The sequence below is a fragment of the Fukomys damarensis genome, unplaced genomic scaffold (assembly GCF_012274545.1).
Source record: "Fukomys damarensis isolate Sample0158 unplaced genomic scaffold, DMR_v1.0_HiC HiC_scaffold_16, whole genome shotgun sequence".
NCBI classification, from domain to species: domain Eukaryota; kingdom Metazoa; phylum Chordata; class Mammalia; order Rodentia; family Bathyergidae; genus Fukomys; species Fukomys damarensis.
In genome coordinates, this window is record NW_022900928.1 from 129,075,149 (window position 1) to 129,081,525 (window position 6,377).

Below are 6,377 nucleotides of genomic sequence, written 5' to 3' on the forward strand. Positions count from 1 at the left end.
GAAACTAACATTGAGAGGCAACCAAGGAGCAAGAAAATCCAGAGCAACTAGGACAGGTGGGCATCGGAACCATCAGGCTCAGTAGAAGACGGGAATGGAGCAGCGAGGCCTGGATGGTGGCACAGTGGCACGCACAACAGTCAGACTAGGGAAGCCAGTGGCTTCTTAAATTGGACCTGATGCCAGGAGCCAGTCATTCTCCTGCTGGTGTTCGGGTAAAGGGCTGCTGCCTCTGAAAACCGTGGCCTTGCTGGGCATGGTGGCTTATTCCTGTAATTCCATTACTCAGTAGGATCGCCCTAAGTTCAAGGCTAGCCTGAACTGCATGGTGAGACCCTCAAAAAAAAAGCTTTCAGTGTTTCTTCGTTGAATAAAACCCAGATTCTGGAATGTGTGTCCATGGCTGTGCCGGGGTCAGCTGCTGCTTCCACTTTGTCCACAGGCCACGGCTCTCCTGGCCTTTGTGCATACTGTTGTCTCTGCCTGGTACCCTCCTATGATGGCCCCTCTATTTTCTGGTCTGGCTCTGGTAAAACTGCAGATGCTCCTTGACTCACAGTGGAGTTAGCATCTCGGTGAACGGATCGTAAGTTGAAACCTGCGAGCATCATAGCTTGGCAATGTCAGTTGTCCCTCCCCTCCCCTTGCAATTGCACAGCCGGCTGTAGCTGCAGCTCGCGGAGATCGGACCACGCATCAGCTCAGGGAACTCCACATTCACAATTTTAAGTAGTTTCACTGATACTGCTTTTGTAGAATCTTAAGTTGAAAAGTCAGAAGCCAAGCTGTCCTACATCGGGGACATGTGGCCTCAGGTTTTAGAGACTTCCTCCCTGGTTCCTCTCCCAAGGCTTGGCCTAGCTTCTCTGCTCCCTTGACCAGACCCTGGCCCCTGCTCTTCATGCCACACTGTCCCCTGTTACCTGGTTTGGTTGCCTGGTCCCCCGACCTGTCGCTGTGTTCTTGGGAACGGTCATCAGGAGCCACAACTGAGACTTAAGAACGAGCTGGGCAGAGGCCCCAAGCATACGGCGCTGGATTCTTCTGTCTGGAGCTGCCTTCCCATGGCCTCATGTCTAACTTCACTTCATACAGTGATTGCGTTCTCCCTGGGAACTGGTTATTAGCTGGTTTTGCTTATGAGCAGCACGGATGGTGTCTTGGAATCTCTCTCGCTGGCACGAGGAGATGGACAAAAGTGGACTCAGGCAGACACTTTTGTGGCTCTGTCCCAGCCACATCCCAGCCTTAGAACCAGCGTCCCTGAGACACCTGCACTTAGCAAGTGCTTCTGGCTGTTTCAAGGACTCCAGTTCCTTGACAGGTGAATGGTGGGTGCCCTTCCAGGGTGAATCACACCGTGGGGACAGCAAGGACTCCGGCTTCAGATGGGTTCAGACCCTGATCTTGCTCCTTAGTGGCTTCCTCATTTGTACAGTGAAAGTAGTGTTGGCCTCGAGGCTGCAGGGGACTAAATAGCAGCCGGCTGCCACAGGCTGCTAGGGTTGGGACACAGAATGCCTCCCAGAAAGCTCATTGTGTTGGAGACTGCAGGGGTTTGGGAGTGATTGGTTCTTAGGGCTATAGCGACACAAAATAATTTTAGTGTAGATTCGTAGCTGAATGGGCTGCTGGGAGGCGGGGCCTAGTTGGAGGAAGTATGTCACAGGTGAAGGTGGCTGCACAGGCATATTTTATACCTTGTCCCCAGCTCTTTTCCCACTCTGCTTCCTGTCTGCCTTGAACTCAGCAGCTCTCTACCACACCCTTCACCTCGCCGTGATGTTTCTGCCTCACCTCAGGCCTCAATCCAATGGAACCAGCTCACTATGGACTGAAACCTCTTAACTGTGAGCCAGAATGGACCTTTCCTCTAAATTCCTCTTCCCAGGTATTTTGTCACAGTGCCAGGAAGCTAACGCAGAGGCGTACTGTGTACTGGACACTGCTCAGAGCGCACTCTTCCCTCACAGCCACCTGAAGAGGCAGACACCGCGTCCAGACATGTTGCAGGCAGCCTAGTGCTCCAGGAGGCCTTCCCTACATTCCCGCTGGACCCGAATGGTGTGGCCTCTCATTTCACAGCGAGGTCAGACTGAAACACCTTGCTGAATGTCGAAAGCCATTATTGCTCTTGTGCATCTGGTTCATTTTTCCATCCTTCCATTTAACTGTCTTGCCAGAGCTCCCTGGCCTCTGAATCTTCTGGGAGTGCTGGCCTCAGCAAGTCAGCAGACTCACCGTGACCACTCTGCCCTTCTCTGTCCCTGCCTTCTCCTGGTTTGTGTCTCCATCACACTCCTAAGCCTCCTCCTCACAAAGGACGTTAACAGGAGCTGCCCTGGGCCTGGCGTAGCTGTTGGCTGTGAGCATTTCCTGTCTGTGTGCAGGGACGGAGCAGTTGCGCTGGTGCACAGAAACACTCGGTGTGTTCCAATCAGCGAGTTAGTGGTTTGTAATAAAATTGCATCCGGGAGATCATTGCCTTGAAGGTTGTGTCTATTCCTCTGAGCCAGGACTTGGCAAAGAGTAGGACAGAGATAAAGCATTTCCCGTTGAGCCTCATTCCCATGACGTGGTGTAGACGGCCTCTGACCCTTATGTTCCAGCAATCCCTGATTCATGCCGCAGATGGAAGAGGTTTGGAAGCATCCTAACTGCCAGCTTGCGCTGGGCATGAACTGGCATCCCCCAGTGAGGGCAGCTGTTGAGTCTTTAAGCAAATCCCTTCCTGGATTTCGAGGAGCTGGGGGTGGCACGGCCACACTCTCAGAATGTCTCCTGTGAGCGCTTCCAGGCATGTATGACAGCGTTTGCAAAATGACTAGTTGTTCTTCGGCCAAACCAATCTGTAAGTTCTTTAAGAGCAAGCCCCAGGTCACCCCCAAAGTCCCTGCCATGGTGTCTGAGCCACTGCTTAGTTTCAGATTAAGTCGTCAGTTGGCTTCAGGGTGTCCGGCGGTGCCCTCAGCCCTGGCTGATTTATGTCCACAGCACATGTAGCCACCTGGCACGCTGTACGCTTGTGTTTCTGGCCTCTCCCTGATGAGCACATGTAATCAATCAGGATAGGAGTTTGGTTTTGATGGCCGCCCTGGTCCCAGTACCCACAGCAATTTCATACTCCTGTTGGAGGGCAGACGACATGGGCACTAGATCAGCATTTCCTTCACATTCCATCTTTCACCTCCTGATTCTGTCATGAAGCGACCACTGCTCTCCCCATTTTATAGACAGGAAAAATTGGCCTTCCAGCGTGGAGGGCACACAGTGAGTTACAGGGCTAGAATTCACAGCCAGGTCTCACTGCAAAGCAAACCTTGAAGTTTTGCTTATTTCTCAGCCTCCATGGCACTGAGGCAGCAGAGGCAGAGTCCAAACCAGGAATCCAGCAGGCTCAGCAGGCTGGAGGATACCTCAAACCACCGAACTGGGAGGTGCTGTTTTCAAGGCCGAGTCCCCTGGCGTTCAGAGGGTAGAGCGTGTGGCCCCGGGATGCTGAGAGCCCCAACCCCCTCCGGTGGCACAGATGAGCCAGAAGCCAGCTAGGCCTCCCTGTGTGTGTCTGCGAGCAGCATGGGCTTCATTACCAATGGCGCATGCGCATTCCTAGAGACAAGGGCGAGTCTCTGAAATGAAAACCGTGGACAAGTGGCAACAGACTTGCGCTCCTGCTGCAGCCCGCTGGACAGGTCCCTCACACAAATGACCTGGCATCAGGCTGCTTCCCATCTCTGGGCTCACCTATGCTCAGCATGGCAATTTTTAAATTTTGAGTCAAGGTCTCACTAAATTGCCCAAGCTGGGTTTGAATTTGGGATCCTCCTGCCTCGGCCTCTTGGTGGCTGAGATTACGGGTGTGCACCATCATACCCGGCTTAAGCAGCCCACTTTGTGAAACGCTTCTTGCTTTTTCGCTTGTGTTTGTCATACACGGAGCTGAGAGGCCCCAGAGCCAGCAGGAGCAGCCACAACAAGCCCCTCCCCAGGGACACGCCTCATCCTGAGACTGCGGCTTGCGACAACCTAGAGAAATGATCCCCTGTGAGTTACAGTGGCCGTGCCCATGAGTGGACACACAGTACTGGCCCAGAAACCTCCAGGCATTAAGCCCACCATGGTGGCCTGTCCGTGGGTGGCTCACCAGTGTGACTGGGCACATGCCCCCAACCTCTCCTCTCCTCAGAGTCCCCCAGAAAAGAAACAGGAGCTATGCCCAGTGCCCGGGTGACACCTGAGCCAGCAACAGAGACGAGGCGAGAGGGCCACGCTGCAGGGCAGGAGGGCCCAGCTCCCCATGAACTCGCACAGCCTATGCTGGTCCAGGAAAAAGCTTCCTCTTTCCGAACATAACCCTATCAAGCCGTGTTGTTAGACTCCTTGACGGGCACTTTGAGCCCCAGCCTGAGAAGCCCCCAGTGCCCAGGTCACTGCTGCCCTGTGCCACACCCAGCTTTACCTCTTGCACCGCAGCCTAACTCGGGGTGTCTAGGAGAAAGCTGCTGGCTGAACAGAGAGGAGGGCTGGCCCGGAAGGCGAGGCTTGGGCTCAGGGGAGAAGCAGGTGGCGGAGTCTGCTTACTGCCCGGGAGCCCAGGGGCCTGCCAATCCCGCTCACATCCACTCCTCTTGCGGCCTCAGCCCGGCTTCCCCGGGTGCGGGCGCTCTGGCCCTGGAGGCTCCCGCACGACCGTGGGCCCCTCTGCTCCAATCTGCCTGGGTGGACCCTGCCGGGCTGGGGCTGCGGTGTGCAGGGGCAGAGACTACTGAGCTTCTTGCCCCTGGGAAAACGCACATGCGAGACTCCGCGGTGCTTGTGGTCACCACCGCTCACACCTGTACCAGTCTGTGCGACTGGGAGACTGCGGGAGCTGCTTCCCTTCTGGTTCTTTGTATTACAGTACAGCGTTATAGTGGTGTTTTTTGGAAGGAGTTGATTTTTTGAGACAGGTTCTCACTATGTAGCCCAGGCTGGCCTGGAACTCATGGTGCTCCTCCTACACCCCCACACCTGGCATAGTTTTTTTTTATATATTTATTAAGTTTATTGGTACATTTTAAGTATACAATAATTACATTCATGATTGGGATCGTGTACCTTTCGATGACTTATCTTGGTTCTTATTTTTCCCCATTCCCCAGCCCTCCCTTCAGTTCCTCCATCCTTCCCAGTTTACAAAGACATTGTTTCCATGTTTTTCCTTTTCACATATTTTTTTCTTTTCCCTTTTTACTTTCCCTACCCCTCCCACTTCCTCTACTCTTTCAGACTTTTTCTTCCTATTACACGATATCAAATATACATTTTGATCCTTATTTACACTTTTAGTTTTTCATACCAGAGAAACGTATTTACATGTGTGATGTATTAATTTCACTGAAGAGTGTGGCCTTGAAGGAGAACCACGCCTGCTCCTGACCCAGCAGCCATTGCTCAAGCCCCGGGAAGGTAGGCCGGCCCTGATCCATTGCGGGAAGGAGAACCACACCTGCTCCCGACCCAGCAGCCAGCCATCGCTCAAGCGCCGGGAAGGTAGCTGCGTGGGTGCGCCTGAACCCCCATAACCGCCCCCCCACACTCTCAGACCTCCTGACTGTGCCAGTCTTTGGACCCACTCTGCAAAGACAGAGGTGGTCATCAAGGGTATTTTTCTGAGTTCCCAACTTTGAACATCTTTAAAGAAAGGGCATGGGAAACCTATAATAGAACGTTGCGGAGTTCAGCCATTCAGAAGTATGGGGAACTCAATCTGGGCCTTGCAGCCCGAGGTCAGTCAGCATCAGGGGGTTCAGCCATCAGCTAACTGAGATCAGGGGTCTTGCATCCTCACTCTGCATGAGCCATTAAATGGTAAATACATTATATTGAAAAGTTTGTTCACTGCAGACATGTTCTGGACTGCTTCTTGATTTCAATTTAATTCAAATGACTTAAGGGTGATAGACTAGTGACTACCACAGGTGGTCAGTGTCCAAGTTGTACTTGATCTTAATGTGTTGCTGATTGTATCAGTTGGGGTAAAGCATTACCACTGATTTGATGAGCTGTTTTCTCTGATGTTATGAAGATGAGAATGTCTGTGGGTCGTTAGAGACACAGAAGCTAGGGTGCAACTATATCAGGAAGATTTGGGTGATAATCCAGAGATTAAACCAAGGACAGCCCGACAACAAAAATTAAAATGAGAAAACACTTAAGCAAGACACAAGGACAGACTTTCAGTTCACCAATGGCAAACAGTAGGGCAAATGAGGATGAAAAGGCTGATAGTGAACCACCAGGACACCCTGAACTCATAGCACAGGAAGTAACAAAACAGATCAATCAGGCTCTAGAAAAATTCAAAACAGAAATAATTTCCCAGATAACCATAGAGA